The sequence below is a fragment of the Protopterus annectens genome, chromosome 1.part0 (genome assembly GCF_019279795.1).
Source record: "Protopterus annectens isolate FY-2018-M chromosome 1.part0, PAN1.0, whole genome shotgun sequence".
NCBI classification, from domain to species: Eukaryota; Metazoa; Chordata; order Ceratodontiformes; family Protopteridae; genus Protopterus; species Protopterus annectens.
Window position 1 is genome coordinate 1,657,722,694 of NC_056725.1, and position 23,729 is coordinate 1,657,746,422.

A 23,729-nucleotide genomic window follows, 5' to 3' on the forward strand; every position below is an offset into this window, starting at 1 on the left:
ATGCCATGCCTCTACCTAGTTATTAGTCCGAGGGAAATCCATGCCAGAGACATCACAAACATTCCAGAACCTCAAAGAATAGGATGATGGTAGTCATTGCTGTGCAGAGCAGTAGGATGCATACTTGTGTGGTCGGCCTCGCACATAATGATGATCCAGGAATATGCCAATAGGCTGTGCACAGTCAGGTAACATAGCCACAATGTCCAGAAATGCAGGGACAACATCTTCCACTGATAAGAATGCCAACGCAATTAGCTTGCGTACGGCAATTGAGAAAGCAGTGTCTGTACCACAGAGGGCCACAAGGTAGTTATGCTGGATCTGGCACCAAATGATCTGTGCGAAGTGGAAAAGGCACCCCTTCAGAATACTCTTAGGGAATGCCTTATGGCTGGCTCAGATCGCTGCCTTTTCAAAATCAGTCATAATATACTGTGGAGCCAGAGAGCACTCCTGTTCTGCAGCCATATTCTTCAGTATCTCCCACATACTGTTGTATGCAGACTCTGACTTCCTTGTCATGAGACAGTACACCAGGGGGACAATCCTTGTTGAGGTAGGGATGCCAATACAGCCATGTAATGTATACAGCTGGCGACATATATCAGCCCATGTAGGGAAGGTGTCATCCCCAAAAATGATGTCAGATCTGCACAGATCACTTAGATTCTGTGACATTGTAAGTAGAACCAAGGAATCTGTCCCATCCATATCAGACCTTCTACGGAGGATAAAGCTGCCACTACAAAGTGGATACTGGCTGACATCAATATCCGCGAGTGTTACTGGTGGTGTGGTCATGGATGCCTGTGCCCTCTGACATACCCTGGTTATGCTACGACACAAGGTGGCACGGCAAGGCATCTCTTGTAGTACATTTTATCTGCTGAGCCTAGGACACTCTGCATTACCAAACTTGGCAAATCATTGCCGGTTACTGCCCTCTGCTGCAGTTCTGCTTGCAGTGTAGCAACCTGGGCTATTGTTGCATCTGGCCCGTGCTGGTGAGGCAGTGATTTCAGCAGTTCCTCCCCATCTTCCTGCTGAACAGTGATGGCACAACCTCTGCAGGCCTGTACTCTCTGCTCAATACATGCCCAGTACCGTTTAGGTGGCACTTCACGCTCCAAATGGTAGAGGTATCCCTCCACTACTAGCATTGTTTTGCCCCTTTGGCTGGGCACTGTGCTGTATCTTTTACCAAGCTGACCCAGGCTATACAGGTACATAGATTCCATCATGGTAACGCCATTTGTTGATGGCCTCTCAATATCCATCACAGCAAGTGTAGCTGGGAACAGGATGTAGAGACGTCACTGGTACAAGTCACTATCAGATGTTGCAATACTTGCTATACACTGCCCTCTGTTGGACTCTGTGTTGTAGTGCTGCCTGCAACAGTTCCCTGTGCAGCTGTCTGTACTCCACCTTGCTCTGACTACCTGTTCTACTATGGAGTCACTATATGCAGTTTACACAGCCATGGGGCTAACAAGTGTTTGTAGTGTGGTAAGCATCTACACGGCCTGCTTTAAACACAGTTTCTAAGTGTAGTGAACAGGTCCTCTTTAACTCCCAGTTGTTCCTGCTGGCCAATCAGGGTGTGGGGCCTAGTCTCAGTTTCAGTGACAGAGATTACATAGGAAAGTTACTCAGTGTTGCACCCTTGTCTGCCTACGTGGGCCTGCATACTTCTGTACCCCAGCTCCAGTAAACACTGGATGGGTCTGACAGACCCTGCAATACACACATGCTGCTGTGGACTAGGTGTAGGGTTGACACTCCTGCCTGACAGTGTTCCCCTACTACAATATGTATTCCCTGCTGTTGGCTTGGAAGTCTATGTTTCCCTAGGTTCCATGTTCCCACCTGCCATTGCACTAGGGGGGCTCTAGCAGAACAGGTGCTGTTTGTTGCAGTCATGCCTTTCCATCACTATGTCTTGGGCATGGAATGGAAATATTCCCAATAGTGATACTCAATGACACATTATGTCTAAAATGCTGTGACATGCTTGGTAGCTGTTAATCCAACAGGTCTTACAGTAGCATGTGCTTTCTGAAGAGTATGAAGTTTGAAACTCATGTATCTGTTGCACTACACTATTGGATATCCACATATGTGTGGTATTTCAATTACATAAATTCTGCATAGCTCAGGGCTATTACTTCTATGTTATAAATGTAGACTGTATTGACAGGGACATGCTATTTGATAATGCACATGTACAAACACTCTGCTGCAGCTGCAGCTACTATGGATAATATTACCGGCTTTCTGGGAGTGTTTAGTGTTTGGGTTTGTGAGGACTTCTGCTGATCTACTGGTAAGTTGTTTATTATACTCGTATTTATTTCTGTACTTACTGTGTATATGTGGGGCAGTTGTGATTGTATGGCTTTACTTACGATTACTTGACTTATGTGGTTTTGGTATTCCGCACCTGTTTAATGTTTTGGTTTGCAGCCCTCGTAGCTGCTTTAGGGGTTATCGCTCTTTATCTGTTTTCCTACCGACGTGGGTTCCAATGGCATATCTCAATTTCGGCCGCACCGCTCTACAGTCTAGCAGTGCCGCGGCCTTCTTGTTTCAGCATTGTAGCTCGTGGGCAATCGTCTCGTGATCTACATGCCAGAACCCACCCAAAATATCAGATATCATATTTGCGAGGAAGCCATTCCAATATGTCACCAATGTCCTAGCTTGTTTTTTTTCCACATGACATAGTCATACAAGGTAAATAATGCTGGATATGAACACTTGACCATTTAATTCAAACAGTCTGTACATATATGAAGTTGCTGCTGGCAATGCAGAAGCAGTATTGAAGGGATAACCTGAATATTGTATCTAAATGCATATGGGCTGCCTTAACAGTAGTGTATCCCCTGGGAATTAAAACACAGGCCTAGTGTGCACACCTCAACATCTGTTTGAGTAAGCCATTCTTGCCTGCTACCACTTGATTCTAAATAAAATAACACATGTTACACACTACTGGATTTGAACATGTGCAATGTATATCACCATTCTCCAGACCTGTGCACTAATTCATCATGCCCTACAAGAAATCATACCACAGTTGTCTGAAAGCACACACTTGAAGTGATTACTTGAGCAGTGTGTTGGAATGTCAAAATGTACAAAAACTTCTGAGGGATAAAAGCTCTCTCCCTTGGTAAACCAAACTCCTGTATAGAACTGTGTACAGTCATATCAGCTAAGTAAGCCAGTCCTGCCTATTAACATTTGTTATTTTACACAACCACATGAGGTACATATTGCTAGATTCAAACATATGCCTTTGTAAGTCGCATAGTCTCAACACCTGTACACTAAGAGATGATGTCACAGACGTATTCAAAGCACAGATGTTATCAAACACATAGATGAAATGTCAGCTTAAACATTGTGTTGAACTACCTATGGCTTTCCTCAAAAGACAGTACAATGATTTGGGGATCATAACCTTCTCCATGTTTAAATGTTAGCACTATGGCAATTGTACATGTAATATCTGTGAATTAAGATAGTCCTGCCTTTTAGCATTTGTTAGTGCATGTCATACTGGTTGCACTGTGTAGGATGCAGATCCATGCCTACAATGTCTGCAGTGTCTAGGCTGTGCAGTAACTGCTGACACCACAGAAGGATCCCTATCACAGTGGGTAGAAACCAAGCATTACAAGGGATATCTTGAGAAGAGTGTTTGGATACATATGGATTAATTTACAAGAAATAAAATTAACGGAGCATTAAAACCCATCCTGTGTGGCAATGTTACTGCTACAATGAATGTGACATATCACACATTCACATCTGTTACTGTTTACTTACAAACTGACAGAGTCAAAACCCTACCAGGCAACACATTCCACAGAATTGTGTATTAACTTTTGAAACCACAACAGAAGTCATAGCATGGTTGTCACATAGCACAAAGTAGAAGGGATAACTTAATCAATGTGTTAAAATGTATATGTTTTTCCAAAAAGTATGTTTGAAAGATGAAATACATATTTCCATGCCACTGCTACCTTTAGGCTGAATTACTACATCATATCTGTTATGAAGCCATTCCTGCTTGTCATCGTTCTGTTACACAGCCACAAATTCTAAATGTAAACTCCTGCCCACGTAAATCCACATTCTCTGTAACTGTATATTACCCACTGGCACCACAGGAGTAGTCATGTCACAGTTGTTACACAACACACACTCAAAGGGATAATTTGGGCATTTTTTTAAAATGAATAAATGGCTTCCATAAAAGGCAGTATAAAACTTGGGCTCTCCTCCTATTGTAAATGCTTCCACTTCCACTGAATAAAATGTTACATATAAGATCTCTTAGAGAAGGCAATTCTGAATGTTAGTATTCTCTTACACACTCAGTAGTTATACTTTGCTAGACTTAAATACCATCCTAAGTTCATATTCTACAGAACTGATATCATAGAAGTCATATCAGAAGTGTCAGAAAGCACAACTTGAAGGGATGACTTCAGCAGTGTGTTTGAATGGATATGGCTCCTCTAACAGGATATTTGAGAGATCAAAATCCTGTAGTTAGTTAAGTGTTCACATAAGTTTGAGTTACCCATATCACATCTATTTAGTAAGCTAGTCCTGCCTGTCACAATTCTCTTATTAACCGTTCATGCCACAAAAAAAAAAAAAAAAATCAGAATTGTCAGAAAGCACACACTTGAAAGGATGACTTGAGTTGTGTGTTTGAATGGTTTGAATTGATATGTATTCCTCAAAAGCGGGTTTGAGAGATCAAAATGCTTTGGCAATTTAACTGTTATCCAGAAGTAGAATTATCTATATCACGTTTGTTAATTAAGCCATTCCTGCCTGTCGGACTTTTGTTACACACATAGAGTAACTGCATATTACTGTACTCAAACACCTGCTAAAGTCCACATATTGTAGGGCATGAGTTAACTGCTGACAACATGGGAGAGTATTACAAGTGTCAGACAGTGCACATTTGAAATTTCTGCCTGAACCATATGTTGCATCACATACGCTTTACCTACAAGGGAGTTCAGTCATTGAAGGATCCCTCTCCCTGTATAAAGGTTGCCAAAAAGTGGTGGTGTTCATACCAGGTATGTTGGAAAAGCTACTCCTTTCTATCACTGTTTTCAGATGCACCCATTCCAAGTACACATTACTTCATTTGAACCCCTGCCTATCTGAATCCACTACCAAACAGCACCTGGGCAAGTCTTTTAATAGGTGTCACATACCACATACTTGTAGTCTACATGACATATGCTTGGAGAAATGGGCAATGTGGTCTGACAGACAGTAACATCAATGTGTTAATCACAACTCACAACATACTGTAGCAATAAGTCATACATTACATAACTCACATTAATTGCTGCATTGGGAATGATACACAGACATGCACATACACACACACACACACGTGTATGTATATATATATATATATATATATATATATATATATATATATATATATATATATATATATATATATATATATATACTCGTGTATATATATATATATATATATATATATATATATATATATACTTGTGTATATATATATATATATATATATTATATATGTGTGTGTGTGTGTGTGTGTGTGTGTGTGTGTGTATGTATATATATATATATATATATATATATATATATATATATATATATATATATATATATATATATATATATATATATTTATTTATTTATTTATATATATATATATATATATATATATATATATATATATATATATATATATGTGTGTGTGTGTGTGTGTGTGTTTGTGTGTGCTTCATATTAAGGTGTATTGAATGGTTATGAGACTGGTGATAGTCAAAAGATGTCAACTAGTGGAATACCATCCATGCATTTCTGACTGTTCATCATGAGGTCATTGTATGCAAATCTCATGTTTATTTGTGGATCATTGGGATGTCTCTGGGATGTGTGTGCAGTGCGCAAGGTCATACATGTAAAAAAATATGCATTGCACTTGTTAATACTAACCTGCAATTACATTTCTAATTTTATAAGTTCGATGGAAAACACTTGCAAGGGTGCTGTGAGTCACTGCCACACTAATTTACATATGAAAGTAAATAGATTGCATTACAATGGACTCCTAATATATGAGATATCAGCTAATAGAGGCCACTGATATTACTTTCAGTCTAACACAATCTCTTACTGAAGTGCAATACTGCCAAGCTCATTTGCACAACCAATGGTGAAGTATTAGTGCATCCTCATTTTTTTGAGTTATTTTGATGTAGGACAAGGAGTAACAGTGGGCTTTGCTGCTCAACACCAAGAAACATACAAATGATGAGTACAGACATAGACATTTCTTTTTGTAAGCCATTTCTGGCCATGTGTGTGATGTGCCAATGTAATTTCTGACTTGACTAAAATGTGAAATGGGATTCTCAGGACACTGTTGAAAACAGGAAGCAAGCAGAGAATAGGATACTGGTAGGGAAATTAAAGGATAGGCAGGATGGTGGTGGGAGGGTAACATATCTATCCACTACTTCACAACGTAAAATGTTATATTAAAGAAAACTGTTACAAATTTTGTACACAGTGGTAGATTTGAACATCTGACAAAGTTACTCAACATTCTTTAGACCTGTGCATTATCTGACCACACCACAGAGGAACTCACATTTTACCTAGCAGAAAACACACAGTTTAAGGGACCAAGACAAATGTATAAAGGAAGGATTTATATGTGGAACTGACTTCCCAACAGTAGGGATAAGTGAAACATCCCATAAGGAGTATATTAAACCCTAGAACCCCTTAAACATATATTAATGACCGCATCCTCATAATGCTATCAGTATTGCTTTCTGTCACACAAGGAGTGCTATATGAATGCAGATGAAGGCAAAAACCCTTTGATGTTTGGCACTGGATGGGAAATGCACTTACTTTTTTGTAACTGTGGGTAGCAGTGCTGCTAGATGCCAACCATTATGCAAATACTGAGGGCAGAAATAGATATTTTGGTTTATGGGCCATTTCTGGCCATATGTGTGTAATAGTTTGACAGACTTGGATGGTCATATCATAAAGCATGTGTGACAACAACTTAATAATGATGTGTGACAAATTGGACCATATCAAGTGTATCATATACAAGTGTGCGACGTGGAGATTTATGTATGTGCATATTTTTGTTGGACAGGTAGTCCTTTCCTTTCTATTAAGAAACATGAATGCTGGGAACATTGGAAATGAGGTTGACTGAACCATAATTGGGGAGAGGTTTGGGACTTTGGAGGCACATCCCCATTAAGTATGAATACAGTGAGAATGCAGTCCTTACCTACCTTCTGAGCTGTCATAGTGTCTTCTAATCACGCACCTGGCCCAGTGCTGTATGTGGCAAGGATTTGGATATTCACTCCAGGATTCATTCTGTCTTTCTGATCCAGGCACTGAGACTCTCTCTCCATGATCTCCTTCACCAGTCCTGTCAGCTCTTGTCAGGTGACATAGTTGCCACTTCCACTGGCAAGTATTCCCAGTGGGTACAACTGAACCAGTCACAGAGACAGAGCTACCTGATACAGGTCATGCAGACAATGCAGGGGTTGTGCAGGCAATGGTGGTACATCTGCAGCCACCTGTGGAGGGATGGTGTTCCTAGCCGCTGTGGCTGATCTAGCTCCCCATACTGTTGGCCATGTTGTAGCAGAAATGATAGTTCAAATGTGATAAAAATTAGATAGAGGTTAGGGGGAGAGAGAAAAAAGGAAAAATATCATAAATGTCATATAATTATAAAACACCCCAGTCACTGCATAGTCCACATTAAGTTTTAGATTTATCACAGCAAATATTAATGTAAGGCCTTACATTTCTGCTGCACTAAAGGTTAATGTCCTTAATATTATAAACATTATACCAAAAGTGTGACTATAGGAAAGCTGATTTATGCAGTACATGACATGAAATGTATATCTGAACTGAATAAATGTTATTCTACTTATTTAAGGCAGAATAATTAAACAATAACCCATGACTGAGTAAGGGTAATGTTAGATTTACCCAAGGTTGGTGTATTCCGATCACAAGGGTGAATTTGGAGTAAACAAACAAAGGCAACCGTTGGTAAATCCAGCATTACTCACACCTAGGAGTGGGTTACTGCTATTATACAATGATATTATTTACAAAAGAAATTGCTTACCTTTCTTAATTAATGTCTTTGTATAACTGTGCAGTAGTGTTTCAATGTGTTGTTTCCCCATTCTTCCGCATTTTCTTATATAGTACGCATGCATATAGGACTTACATTCCTACGCTTGCACAATATATCAGTGCTATTCAATAGAAGCAATGGAAAAAAAGGAGTCTATGTTACTTTTTTTTCTTTTCTTTACTACGAAGAAAAAATGTGGACATTCTCCAAATATCCAGACAGTTCAGAGGTATGGTAGTCTCCCAAGACTGCTCTGAAATACAAGGAAAATCAAGTGCATTTCTGCTTCTTTAGTTTTGCAGAATGTACCTGATTTTTCTTATATTTGGTCTGTCCTATGTATCATATATTAATAGACAACTCTGGCCACTGAATGGCTCTTCAGCAGCCAGACTTTATTCTATTGGTATATGCTCGATTTACAATGGACATGCAGGTTGGGCTGGTCATTGAGGGTGCACATTTTTTACAACTAATGAGAAGTCATCGTATAATAAATATTAACTCACAGAGAGTAATTTCTGTTGTTTGGATCTGAACCCACAGACATCTAGGTTTTCTTTAACCATTCACTAATGCAATGCTGCAAGAGCTATTCACACAGGTATGTACAATTTGCTTATGTAAAGTATGCTTGGTCAAACAGTTATGGACTGATGTCCAGAAAACTGATAACCTATTTGTACAATCAGTGCTGTTATAAAACGGTAGTCATACCTGAACCCATACTTACCCCATACCCCTCTGAGGCATTGCAGATGCTCCTGATGTACGTCCTGGTATCCTTCAATATCTGTAGAAGCAGCACATACCCGAAAAACAGAAAAAAGTTTAATGAACTCTTGTTTTTGCTGGCAAGTCAAAGTAGTGTATTGCCTGGTTATGGGTCAATATTCTTACACAACTGGGGTGCTCAGGGGTCTGAAGATATTCCTCCATTTGACTAAAAAGGTCTTGCTTTTCACTTTTTTAAGTCACTATAATGGCGATAGCATTGTTCATCTGTGTGTCAGATGCCATTTGCATGGATAACAGCCTTGGCTAAGCTATTTTAAGTCTCAGCCTTGTACTGTGACCCAATATAGTTACCCTGCAGAAGGCTTCAGCCATAATATTTAACAAGGAGACCAACAAAAGTCTTTGACTTATCCTATCACCACCTCTGTGCTCTAAATGGAGCACTACATTCACCAACGCCTGCCATATCTTCTCAAAGCTCTCAGGAAAATAGCAGGGAATTGACACCCAATTCAGATCCCACATAAACTAGCCTGTGCTCAATGATAGACAATTTAGACAGCCACATTTGCATGACAGAAAGCACAGAAATGGGCTAAAATTGGATGAATGCTTTAATTCTTCAATGTCCAGTTGAGGTGACAAACATGGCAGCAAGACTTAGTCATGTGAGCTGATCAGTATATATACATACTCCACAGTGACTCTAACAAATGATGGTTAATGCTGATACATTTCAAATAATATATTTTCACCTCTGGACATGTATCATGGGATAGTTTATAGCATACATAATGTGAACGATGTCATAATTTAATATATAATCTCCATGATGCTGTTATTCTGTAGTTATTCTGTATTGTCGTTATTGCATAATGCCTTGGTAACACATAAAACGTTATAAACTATGAATGATACCACCTTGGAGTCAAACCCATGTCAAAAAGGAACATAAAGTTCTGAACTCTGTATATTAGCTATTAATACCAGAGGAGAAGTGACATTCCATGAGTATTGAGGTTTACAAATTTGTACCTGAGTGGATATATATACTTACTTCTGGCAACCCTTTACCTCTTGCACTACACTGTGTTCCTTTATTGGGGTAGTGATTTCAGGCAAATATATTTTTCTGTTGAAAAATTCTTATTGCATTTATTTTTGCAATATCTTCAGTGCTAACTGATGCATACTGAAAACAAGCTTATTTACACAGCATGTCTAAATATTTTCTTTGTTTTTGCTATAGAACATGAAGTGCCAGTTGTTTAGGAATGCAAACAAAGTCTAGTGTGTTCCATTCCGTGTTAGTTCTTTTACAGTCTGATTAGTAACAGTACTCCATGCCAACTGTTACTCAAAGAAGAAGAATTACAATTGTGTACCACGAAAGTGATGAGCTGTTGTTTTCAGTAAAGCATGATATATTTATGGGATGACAAATATTCAGGAAAGGGTCATACACCAGGTGATACACTCCATAACATGCACCAGTACAATGTGTACCTTGGATCTACTATATGTTACTGAAGCAATGTTCAAACATGTTTTGAAAGCTGTGTTGCTGTGCTCTTCAAATTTTACTAATTAATTATCTTGTAAATTTTATTTCCTCATGGTATTGCACATGTACACTTTATTTCACAGCATTCAAGACAGATGTGTATTATTATTATTATTATTATTATAATCAGTGAGGTGAGCAATGCAGGTGACAAATGTCACATTATCATTTTTAGAAGCCATATTACATAATTATATTGCAACATTAACATTAGAGATTGTATAAGTAATGCAGCTTAAAGTAAAGAAAAACAAGATCACACATGTATTATGCCACATAAAAGTAAACTATCCCTAATGTGGAGTCAAACCCTTCAGCATTTGTGCTATTTAACAGGATACACTTCATTAACATACTGAGGCACTCAAACAGTTACATAACCAATGTGATTTTCTGCATTCAGTAATGTCCAAACTGCTGAGTAAGCACAATGCCATGAATCTCATTTGTATTGCTGATAGCTATGTCTATGCACATGCAAAATTAAATTTTAAGTTTTTTAGTAGCATGTGAAATGTCATATTCTACAGGGTATCACAGACTGGCAGTGATGCATAATGCTAAGCATTGCAAATGAGTTCTTAACTATGTGGGTATATGCAAGTAAAAAGTGTACAGTCCAGATCCCTACTTTTATTTAGACAGTGCCTTCACAAGATTGGAAAAATGACAAGCTGACATGATGAAGATTTTGCACCCCTGAATGTTTTAATGCAAAAGGAGAACGTGAAGCATGTGTGCTTAGCGTTATACTTCTAAAATTTACATTTAGTCTGCATAATACCCATGATACCAGATTGGAAGAAATAGAATAACTGTCTTTATCTTTTAATTACCTGGAGCTGTGCTGAACAAATGCCAAATATCTCAATTTCTCCTTTATGAGCCAAATCATCTTGTAAGTTTCAGAATAAAGGTCTGTACACCCTGCAGCTCTGTTAAAGTAGATTTATTATATAGTAGCAGCATTCAGTGGAGATAGATGCAGTCATTTTATCAAGATCTGAACAAGTCTTATACTGATGAACTGAACCAGACTGAATTATACTGTCCATTGTAGCTCCAAACTCATATTTGTTCCTTTCTTCTGTAATGGCAGAATGTATGCATTGTAACACTTTATTTATGGAATTTATGCATTATAACACTTTATTTATGGCAGCACTTCATTATCATAATTCAGTGTCTTGATAATGTCGGCTGAAATGAATCAACAACAAAAAATTCGTCTGCCAGATCTGTAACTGTAACCCATTTATTCTGGGGATTTAACTTGACTGTCTTTTCTGGTATGCCATATAGCATGTGCTACCATAACAGTATACATATTTACTAATTTCAAATCTAGGACTAGCCTGTAATTGTCATTTTCTTCCGTTACTAGCCATAAACTGATAAGTACACTTTTTGCAACTCAGTTTGCACTGTGCTGTATTTATATATTTGCTTTATTATTTATATATTTGCTGTATTGTTTCTGTCCTTTGTTGTCTGCATTTTGTTTCTCAGGGTAGCTCAGATGCTAGTTTCAGGTGGGGGTTGTTCAGCCTGCCCATCTTAGCTGTTAGTCATTGCCTGAGGTGTATTTTCTGTGTTGTACTTTCATTACAAACTACATTTCTGAGAATTTCTGCAGAGCTGATATAGCAGAAAGCCAAATTTTCCTGACTGTGAGCAGAGTTGGAATCTTTTCCCATCTGATATTCCAAACTGATAAGTACACGTTTTGCAACTCAGTTTGCATTGTGCTGTATTTATATATTTGCTTTATTATTTATATATTTGCTGTATTGTTTCTGTCATTTGTTGTTGTCTGCACTTTGTTTTTCAGGGTAGCTCAGAAGCTACTTTCAGGTGGGGGTTGTTGAGCCAACCCATCTTAGTTGTTAATCATTGCCTGAGGTGTATTTTCTGTGTTGTACTTCCATTACAAACTGCATTTCTGTGAATTTATGCAGAGCTGATATAGCAGAAAGCTACATTTTCCTGACTGTGAGCAGAGTTGGAATCCTTTCCCATCTGATATTCCAAACTGATAAGTACACTTTTTTTGCAACTCAGTTTGCACTGTGCTGTATTTATATATTTGGTTTATTATTTATATATTTGCTGTATTGTTTCTGTCCTTTTTTGTTGTCTGCACTGTTTTTTTCCCGGCCTCCCTCCCAAGTATTCTTGTAGTCTTAAACTTGGTGGCTTTGAATTTGCCTGCCCCTGCTGTAAATCTGATCTTGGTTACTGCTCCCAGTCCAATTTCATTTGATCACTCAACATAGTGCAGTGAGATTATTTGGGCAGGACTACCCCCTTGACTTTTAACACTTCTGTTTCCTCCCTCTCCACTTAAAAAAAAATTGTACACTACATCCATCTGCTTTTTTTACTGTAACTGTGATCTTCCTACTTTATTACCTTATTTTTGCTGTGTGCTCTTAAGTGTTAAAGTTCTTTTATTCTGCTGCATTTAATACGGCTTGTTATTAGCCTAATTAAATGTATCTATTATTCTAAGCATTGTACGCTTTGGTCTTAGCACTTGTGCTTCAGGAGAGTTACTTTACATTTAAGAAGGTTCTTGAGGTCTACACACTTGTGGACAAACCCTCAACAAAACCTTCTCTCTATAAAGTTGTGCATATCATTGCTAGAATCTCCTTGTGTTCAAACTGTGTATGCTTCTCAAATAGTCTGGAAATAGCTGATAAGTATATTTTTTGGCACTTTTTAACTGAGTTTTGCACTGTCTTAATTTTTGCTTGACTGAATTATTTATATATTTGCTTGCATTGTTTTCTGAAGTGTCTCCATTTTGATCTTTTTTCCTAATTTACTGCTTTCTGTACTTGTTTTTAGTCATTTTTTACATTTAATTGCATTTATTTAAACTGTATTTGCTTTAATATTACTACACACTCAGTTGTGCTAGCTTGCACTGCATTTGAATTGTTTTTACTGCTGTTTTAGCTGCTTTTCTGCAAAAAAAAAAAAAAAAAAAAAAAAAAAAAAGTTCTAAGCTTGTTTCCCACCTTTCCTATAACTAGTCCTGTCCAGATACAGATTTGTTGTATCTAGGATTGTTTGTAAGCTTCTGAACCCCCCCTCCAAGCCTTTCTGTGTTGGAGGGAAGCCTCCTATCTTATCAATGGGAGTGATAAGCACTATGTAGCATATCTACCACAAGAGGAGTGGTTTCTGGCCCAGAAATTGTAGTTTATTGGCTGTTTGGGCAGTTTTTCCATTCCTTTCAATTTTCTGGTATAAAAGCCCACATTTGCGTGGGTTTGCACTTGTCTAAGCTTTCCAGATTCAGTTTTGGCGTCCTGCAGATTGCAAGAGCATATATTCTTAAGAGCCTCCATTTTGATTTTTTTTCTAATTTACTGCTCTCTGCACTTGTTTTGGTCATTTTTTATTTAATTGCATTTATTTAAACTACATTTGCTTTAATATTGCTACACACTCAGGTGTGCTAGCTTGCACTGCATTTGAATTGTTTTTACTGCTGTTTTAGCTGCTTTTCTGTAAAAAACAAACAAAAAAAGTTCTAAGCATGTTTCCTGCCTTTGCTGTAACTAGTCTAGTCCAGATACAGATTTTCTGTATCCAGGACTGTTTGTAAGCTTCTGAACCCCCCCCCCAAAGCCTTTCAGTGTTGGAGAGAAGCCTTCTAGCTTATTACTGGGAGTGGTAAGTACTAGGCAGCCTATCTACCAAAAGAGGAGTGATTTCTGGCCCAGGAATTGTACTTTATTGGCTGTTTGAGCAGTTTTTCCATCCCTTTCAACTTTCTGGTTTAAAAGCATGTGTTTGCGTGGATTTGCACTTGTTACACTCCGCACAGCGACGCCGAGCTGAGGTAAGCTATTACTGTTGCCAAAAAGTCTGCTCTTCAGTTTTTTCCATAGATCTTGCTAGTTCTTTCTTTCTCTCTTGCACTTCAAATAGCTTAATTGCTTTGCACTTCAACAGGTTTTTATAGCAATTATTGTAGTATACCTAAGTGCCATCAGCACTAATTGTTCTTCATGGAAATAGCTCCAGTACTTAGTAGTTATGACCACCCCTCCTGGAATGATTAAAGGGCAGTTCCCTGTGCTTTCTGTTATTAACCTGGTGCACTTGGGCATTCTGAGGCAGTGTAGCAACTGCTTCATGTATACAGACAATCCTCTCTTCTTACCTCCCAACACTCAGACTTGTGAGAGATGCTTTTATATCACCAAACTTGAAGCTATGCACTCTTCAGCCAAAACCAGACTAGCTGGTCAACAGGAGAAGGTCAAAACTTGCACCACACCACATGGAACACATAGCCCTTCAGAAAACCCACCATCACAGCTCTCACATAAAAACACAAACCACACACCCACTTTCATGGGGATTCTCATTAGAAATTTAGCCAAACAGCAGAGACCTCCAAGACAGAAATGCACTAGACCACCACAACACAGCACAAACCACAGGACACATAGCTCACCTACACAGTGTGCCCCTCAACCTAAGTCCCTAAGGCTAAACACTTTGCCCAATAAACTAATCACAGGTGACTCAATAGTGAGGCACATAGATGTCCAACTCACTAGGTTAAATAAGGAGAAGGTAACAGTCAGCTGTCTATCAGGTGCCAGAATCCGACACATAACGCATGCCCTCAGGTCACTCCACAACAAGTACAAGTATGACTCTGTCATTGTCCATGTGGGTGTGAATGCCCTGAAATGCACCTTCCTGGACTACATGAAAGGAGACATGGTGGAGCTCTCAGATTATGTGGCCTAGGCAGGTATGACCCTAGCCCTGAGCAGTATCCTACTGTTACCCAGAATGATACCGCAGTACAAACAAATAATGATTGACTTCAACAATTGGCTAAGTTTCTGGTGTCATTCTAAGGGGATCAAGTATCTGTCTGCTTGGGATGACATGATTGACCAACCTTGATGCTTTGCCAGAGATGGCCTGCATATGTCACCCCTGGGTTTCTGGGTATTGACTAAGGCTCTTGCCACCCCTATATTGCCTTTTTAAGGCAGTATTCCAAAGACCAAATTATCACTGTAACAGCTATAAATAAATGCACTCTGAGAGTCATGCTGCTCAATGCTAGAAGTCTAAATCTCAAGATGCACTCACTCAAAGCACTCCTCAAAATGGAGAACATTGACATTCGTGCTGTAATGGAGATCTGGTTTAAAGCAGCACAAAGCATCCCTGTGCTACCAGGCTATAACTCATTCCACACCTTTCGGCCCTAAAACATGGTCTGAAGTTGCAAAGGTGGTGGTGTCTCCATATTCATAAAGGATATGCACACATCCAGACTAGTATCCTAGCATAATGCATCTGAGATACTTCAGGTACAACTAACATTGGGTAAGATGGCGATCCAGGTCATAGCCTGGTATAGGTCCCCAGCCATGTCCCTAAACTCTCACTCCATGTTCCTAAGCACCCTGGAATTTATCAAGGTCCAACACAACACTCTCATACTAGGAGACTTCAACTACCCCTCCATCAACTGGGAAAACTACTCAAGCACCAATACACTGGCCCAACGCTTCCTGGAATTCATCAATTCCAATGCCCTGGACCAGCTCATTCTGACCCCTGACCCCCACTAGAGGAAGCAACATCCTTGACCTGGTTATTACTAACATGGGTGACCATTGCTCTACACCAATAGTCAATCCCTCCCTGGTCAAATCCAATCATAAATGAATCCCCATGAAAATCCACATCTCACCCACACCCCCAGCAAAGGTAACCACCTTGAAAAACGTCTCCAAAGCTAACTTTGGGCTCCTAAAAACAGAGGTAGCTAACTTCACGGCACCCATGCCAATGGAAAATAGCTGCTTGACTGCTGAATCATACACCAATGCACTGTACAAACATGTACATAAATGCATGGAACTAGCAGTACCCAACAGAACCAAGACCCTCTCCTCCAAAAAAGGAAGCCAATCTGCTGGTCCCCTGTCATTATTAAACTCTACAACAGAAGGAAGAAACTGTTGCAGTAAAAGCTGAAGGCCCAAGACTGGAAAAACTCCCTTATTAGTCTCAACAAAAAGTTGAGATCCCTCATCAAATCCTCTAAAGCCAGCTATGAAGGCAGAATTGTGGCAGACACTAAAAACAATCACACAGCCTTCTGTAGTTATATCAAGAACCTCCACAGCAATACCCAGATTTGCTCTGAGTTACTGCACAATGCTATCTCCTATACTGAGCCAACAGATATTGCCAACATATTGGCCAATAGATTCAGTGCCAACTTTACCCCTCTCTCCCTACCTAAAGGACAAATCACAATACAGGAAGAATGCTAGGTACCCAGCATTACTGCAGCAAAGGTTAAAGCTGCATTGTCCAAGGCTAAGAATACAGCTTCCATGGGACCTGATAATATTCCTGGCTATGTTCTATATGAGCTACAAAGTGAACTGGCACCACGTCTGTGTGCCCTGTTCAGTCACAGACTCACCTCAGGTTTTGTCCCTACCAAATTGTGCACTGCTGCAGTCATCCCTCTCCATAAAGGGGGAGTAACTACAGACCCTGGGAATTATCACCCTATTAGCCTAATGAGTCTGACATGTAAAGCTATGGAGCACATCATCATGGACCTGATTAACAAAGATATAGGAAATCTTCAAACTCTAGACCCCATGCAATTTGGCTTTGTGAAAGGAAGATCATGCCAGCTCAACCTGGTTAACTTCTTTGAGTCAGTCACCAGGGCTGTGGATGAAGTAAGGTAGTGTATGCAACCTAACTCGATCTGGCCAAGGCCTTTGATACCATTCCTCACTCAGGAATTATTGATAAACTCACCAAACTAGGCATCAACCCCTATATCACTAGGTGGGTTGCAAATTGCCTCACAGATAGAACACACAGTGTGAAGGTAGCAGATGCCAAGTCAGACTGCCAAACAGTCATGAGTGGAGTCCCACAGGGATCGATCCTGGGTCATCTCCTGTTCAGCATCTACTTCTCAAAAGTCCAGGCCAGCACAAAGGGACTCTGGCTGACCAAGTTCACAGATGACTGCAAGCTGGGAGCCATTATTAACTCCCCAGGTGATGCAGACATCCTACAGAAAGGCCTCACAGAGACCAATGACTGATATCAAAACCATGGCCTTAAGCTTAACGCCAAGAAAATGCATTGTCATCCCCTCTGGTAAAAAACTGAGTTCCCACTAATTACCACATCAATGGGAGCCCACTGAACACTGTAGGCATTATAAGAGATCTGAGGATGCAGGTTGACAGCAACCTCTCCTTCGACCACCACATTGTCACTGTGGTCAGAAAGTCTTTCTGTGTGGCACATCTCATTACCAAGGGTTTTGCATCCAGGAAGAAAGAGGTCAGCATCTCTCTCTACTCTTCCCTCATTAGACTAATCATCAAGTATAATGCCCTATTTGGCATGTAACTCACTAGACACCTGCAACAGCTGGAAAGGCCACAGAAGTAGCTCATGAAGAGGATCCTAGGCATTAAACACATGTCCTACATGGACAGACTCAAAAGACTACAGATATTCTCTGTCTCACTGACTTACAAGGCCATGTCTGACCCAGCTCTGTTAGAAATACTACATCTAAAGAAATCCCAAGCCCTCTACACCACATGCTCCAGAGACCTCAACCTTATTAACTCAATCAACAGAAAATGCTGAAGGGACAGGTTCCTCACCCAGAGACTGCCCATGCTCTAAAATAGACTTCCCATACATGTCAAGCAGAGCACCTCGCTGTCCCTCTTCCAGAGAACTCTTGATGAGTGGATGGGTAATAGAAAAGTTCGCCCCGGGGATCACTCCACTGGGTCTACTTGATAGAGGCACTAGGAACTAACGTCAGGTGGCATGATGTCAGGGCACTTCTATGGGGAAGGCTTGTAAAGGCTCCAGGGCCATTAGCCTAGTTCACACCTATAAACCTATGAACCTATAAAAGTGAATTGAATGAACCTGATCATTTTACTATAGTACCTGTCTGTCATTGCTTTTCTGAGAATAAAATGCTGTTTCTGAAAATGTGGTAACTTTACTGCCTACATTACAGGTATGCAAGTGAAACTAAATGTATTTTGTCTTTTGTCCTGTAGTAACAGATTTTTTTTTAATTCTGTATATCATCTGTCCAGTCTTCTGCACATGATTTCTTACAGGTGTCTTCTGTTTTCCTACTATACCATTCTGATTTCTCCATAAAATCTTGTTTCTGAAGTCTAAAACGACGTTTAGCTCTGACAACATGTCCATATGTAATATGCTACTGTCATAGTGAGAACTGTTCACTGCTGTAACCTTTGACCCTTCAAATCCTGACAGCATTATAACTGTACTTCTGTCTTCTGGTAGAGGTCTGTTTGTCACTGAAGCTGATGTGTCTGTATTACTCAGTACATTATTCTATAACTTATTTTCTGTAAACAATAAAATATATGGTCTATCATTTCTCCTTGCCTTAAACAATGTCAGATAAATCATCTAGTTTTGTGTTGGACTGCTGCCCCCTGAAAATAATTTTCAATAGGTCTAGTAACAACATATATGCATACAAACATACCAATAATTCAAGTACGGGCATTAATACCCTTCTAGACTGCCAATATACCAATATACCAAAATAGTTGTACCCATAACAAATGTCAAGGCTGTTCTTAAAAATATCTAAACTAGTACTTGTTTTAATGTAATTTGGTAGTCTGTTCCATGCATCAGCTGCTCTCTCGGAGAACCAATTAGTGCACTTCTCATTCCTTTAGAATTTTCTACATAGGTTGTCTGATGATTCTTTAGTATTTTTTGATTACCCCAAATATCCCCAAAGGTAGTTTTCTCTAAATGTCCTATATACCTGAATAAGATCTCCATTTAAATATCTATATGCAATACTGTACAACTTCATAAATTTTAGTCTTTCATAATAACTTAAAGTTTCACATCCATAAATACCCTTTTTATTTTCACTGTACTCTTTCCGGTTTACTCATGCATGTTTTCTTATATGTTTTCCATATTGTTATTCCATTCTCAAGTTTGGGTCTAATATAATTAACAAACAATAACTTCATCATTTCTGATTTCCTAGGCTTTATAAATATTTTATATAATCTATAGTTCTATAACAACCATTAACCAATTGGTTGATATGATTAGAAAAACTCAAAGCTGAAGCTAGCCATATACCCAGGTCCTTAAATGAAACTACAGTTTCAATCACTGTGTGTTGTATTAAATATTGACCTTTCAATTTATGACTCCCAAATCTCATTTCCTTAGTTGTTGACGTATTTATCAGCATATTATTCTCCTGTGCCCAAATGATGAACTTAGTCAAGTTCTTTTGGTTTCAGTCAGGGTGTCCCATAGTGGTCTGTCCTATTTGTAAGCCATGCAGCTATCCATCTTATCAAGAATACATCAATACCTAGTTGTTCTAATTTATTAATCAGTGTTTTGTGTATGATCCTGTCAAATGCTGAAGTTAAAGCTATATAAATTACATCATAGCAGTTTTTTTCATTCATAGCTGTTATTATATTGTTATAGAACACCATGTTCAGGTGATAATAGATCTAGTTTTAAGTTATGTATGCTGATATTTGGTTTTAGGTCCCGACCTTTTCAGTTCTGACAATAATTTATCCAATATTTGCTTCTGCATTATTTTTCATTAACATGAAAATAGTCTTAAGGGTCTCTATCACTCTGGGTTTGTCCTACTCCCCTTTCCCTTAAAGACAGGTTTAATAAGCCCATGTCTCCAATCTTGTGGAATCTCCCCATATTTATGTAACCTAGTAAATAATAGATATAATAGTGCTATACATTCTTGCTGAAGTGTTCCCATATCATTATTACTAATTCCATCTCCTCCCTGCACTTTGCATGGATCCAGTTTACACAGCTCTTTTTCAATGTAATCTAATTTGATTTCAGTATCCAAAGTTATTTGGATGTCACTAGGACAACTTATCTATCACCTTTGTGAATCCAAACTCTTTTGCATAAGATTTTGTAAATATATCTATAATCTGTTGTGTCTGAGAATAAATATTTGAATCTACACACAATTTATTAATTTGTATGTCTTTATCCTTCAAATCTTATGTATCTTTAAAATGCTTATTTTGTTTGTCCAGCTTGTTTATTTCAGTTTTCAAAGTTGTAGACAGACTACTTTTCCATTTCTTATATTTGTAGTCTCTCACCTTAAAAAAAGGTATCTTGTTCCAATGGAAATACATCCCCCTGATGTGTATGCCTAGTCCTGATGTTGAACACTTTTTTTTTCATTTTTTGCACTCAAACAACTTGTCTTTCAAAACTTTCCACATTTCTTCTGAATTTTTTTCCACTGAACGCATCACTGCAATTAGTTTTACATAGTGATTGTTTTGCTTCCCTGTAATCTGTAAGTAATCTTCTGTGTATTGGTTTAGATTTCAGCTTGGTAGAATTATCTAGCAACAAATTAACATTTATAACCCCACGATCACTGCACATTAATGGTAATAAAACATGACATGATGAAAAAGTAATGTCTTTAGGAACACAAACAATGTGTAGTATGTTCCATTCCCTGGTAGGATTTTTTGCAATCTGAAGTAAATGTTGTTCCTGAAAATATGTTGTGAATAATTTCCTTACCAATGTTGCTGAATCAATATTCTTCCAGTCTGGTTCTGCTAAATTTAAGTCCACAGCCGCTATTATTCTTTCTAATTGTGTTTCAAGCAAATAATGTATAAATTCTTCAAGGTCATCACAACTGATTTTATCTGATTTTTTATTAGAATGTCTGTTATCGTAAAAACATTTATACCCTGCCAGAGCTGGTTTCCAGTCATTGTTCTTTAATCATGTTACACAAACAATAACAACATCAGTCTTGTGGGAATGTAGCAACTTTTCCAATAGGAAAACATTATTATTAATGTTCCTAGCATTAACAAACAGATGCATCAAATGTTGCTATCTGTGAACTGTTAAATTTTGACCTGGGAAAAATCCTGCCTTGTGTTTGTCAAATATTGCAAAATATCTGCTATAAAAATTATTTTCCCTGATCTTGACAATTGTACAGCATCCTGGCTGAACACTAATTTGCCCAAAATTAATCTCAAATGTTCAACATTTAATTTTGATTTCTTCCTTTTCTCCTGCTCTTTGCCTCTTTTTTCTACCTTCTTTTTTTGGAAAAATGCTGCCTTTTTCTGTAGGCTGAAGGTTTTCTGATGGAAAAATGTTATCATTCCCTGTAATCTGTGTGTGTTACATAACAAAGCAGTGTCCTTTTTCATATGTATTCTCTATACTTTACAGATATTTTTTTTTCAGTTTCTTTTTCTTCCTTGTTATTTGCTGAGAACTTATTCCTTTTTTTTTTTACTTTCTTCTACATACTCTGAATCCCCAATTTGCTGAATACTTCTATCCAGAATTCCAAAGTTGTCAGGGGCATCATCTTGTTTCACAGGGGTTGAATGATCTTTACAGGCAATAGACATATCCTTTCCTAAATGTGTTATATTTGCTCTTTACCTAAAATTATTTATCTTACCAGTCTAGTCATTAATATGTGTAACAGCAGTTCTGCAAGTTGTGCCAACTGCACTCATGCAATCATCATCAGTAAGTCTAGATTTGCTATTAACAGTGGTAAGCAAATCATCCAGCTTTTGACATGAGGAACACAGATATTTATGCTTTAGCAAATCATTAATGGCATATTCATTTAATGAATCTATATTCAGCTGCAAATGAATAAAATGTTCTAAAAGAAAAGAATAACCAAAAGCAGTTACCACAGAATTCAAAGAGAATTTAAACCAACTTCTTGGTGAAAAATCATGCAAACAATATTCAACTAAATACTAAATTAAGTACAGTCAAGTTGTTGTTCTTACTGTACAAGTTCTGAAAGTCAGACAAAAGTTGGAATTCTTTTACATCAAGCATGAATGTGTGCAGTAGCTTCTGTTCACTAGTGATATCAGTCTCACCACTTTTTAACAGTAAAAATCAATAAATCACAAACCAAGACAAGATTGTTTGGATAAGCTCTGTATTTTCCTCTCTGCAGTCTGTATGACTTTTAACTGACTAGGTCCCTCAAGATGGCTAGAGTTTACCTGTCTAAAACCTACTCCTTTCTAACAAGAAACAGTGAAAATTAAAGGTAAAACAACAAAATATAAATCAAAGTAATCCTTCTTGTCTACAAGCAATCCCTTCTTTCCTACAAATAGTAAAAAACAGTAGTAAGAAATACAATCTAAAGTCAAATAAAACTTCTCTTGCCAATCACAAACCAAGGCAAGATTGTTTAGATAAGATCTGGACTCAATGCCTTGGGCAAGTGTTTCTTCTTTACTTTGCCTTAAAGTCTGTATAATATTTACACTGGTGTTTAATGTATCAGATTTACCTGTTTCTGTTGGACTGCAATGAATGCCTACCTGATAATCACTCCTAAGCCCAATATTTGCAATGGCTTCTGAAAACAACAAACTAGAATGTATTGCATTCGTATCTGAAACCATACTGTTAATGAGAACTTGAAACACTAAAAATGTTTACTCTGTGTTCTGTACTTAAATCTGCAGGTCACAAAAACACTGTCTGTGTTTATGTCAGGCTGATTTGTATTTGCAATATCGCAACTTAACTCTGCATTTTGAAGTGACTATGCTGTAGTATTTACACTGATTTATGAAGACTGTAAACTAGGATTTGTTACATTTTGCACATTTTGTAAATCTGAAACTATACCAATATCAGAATCTGAAAATACTGTTGTTTCTGTAAACACTGATTCATATTGCAAATCAAGAGGAAGTTTCTCTGTTACCTAACTCATTGAAGTTTGCTTCTGTGCTTTAACTCCTTTGTATTTAGAAAGATTTAAAATTCCTGAACTGATAACATTTAAATTTAAATGAACATTTCTGAAACACATTTTAGACTGCTTTACCCAATTTTTAAATTTAAACCACATATTTACTGGTGCTTTTATTGTAGAAGTCATTAATCTTTTTTTACGTTTACTGTCTGACATAGTTATAAAATGTACGTTTACAGATGTATTTACTGTAGAAGTCTTTAAACTTTTCAGAGATTTATGGTCTGATTTATCTAGAAAATACATTGCAATAAAAATGAATG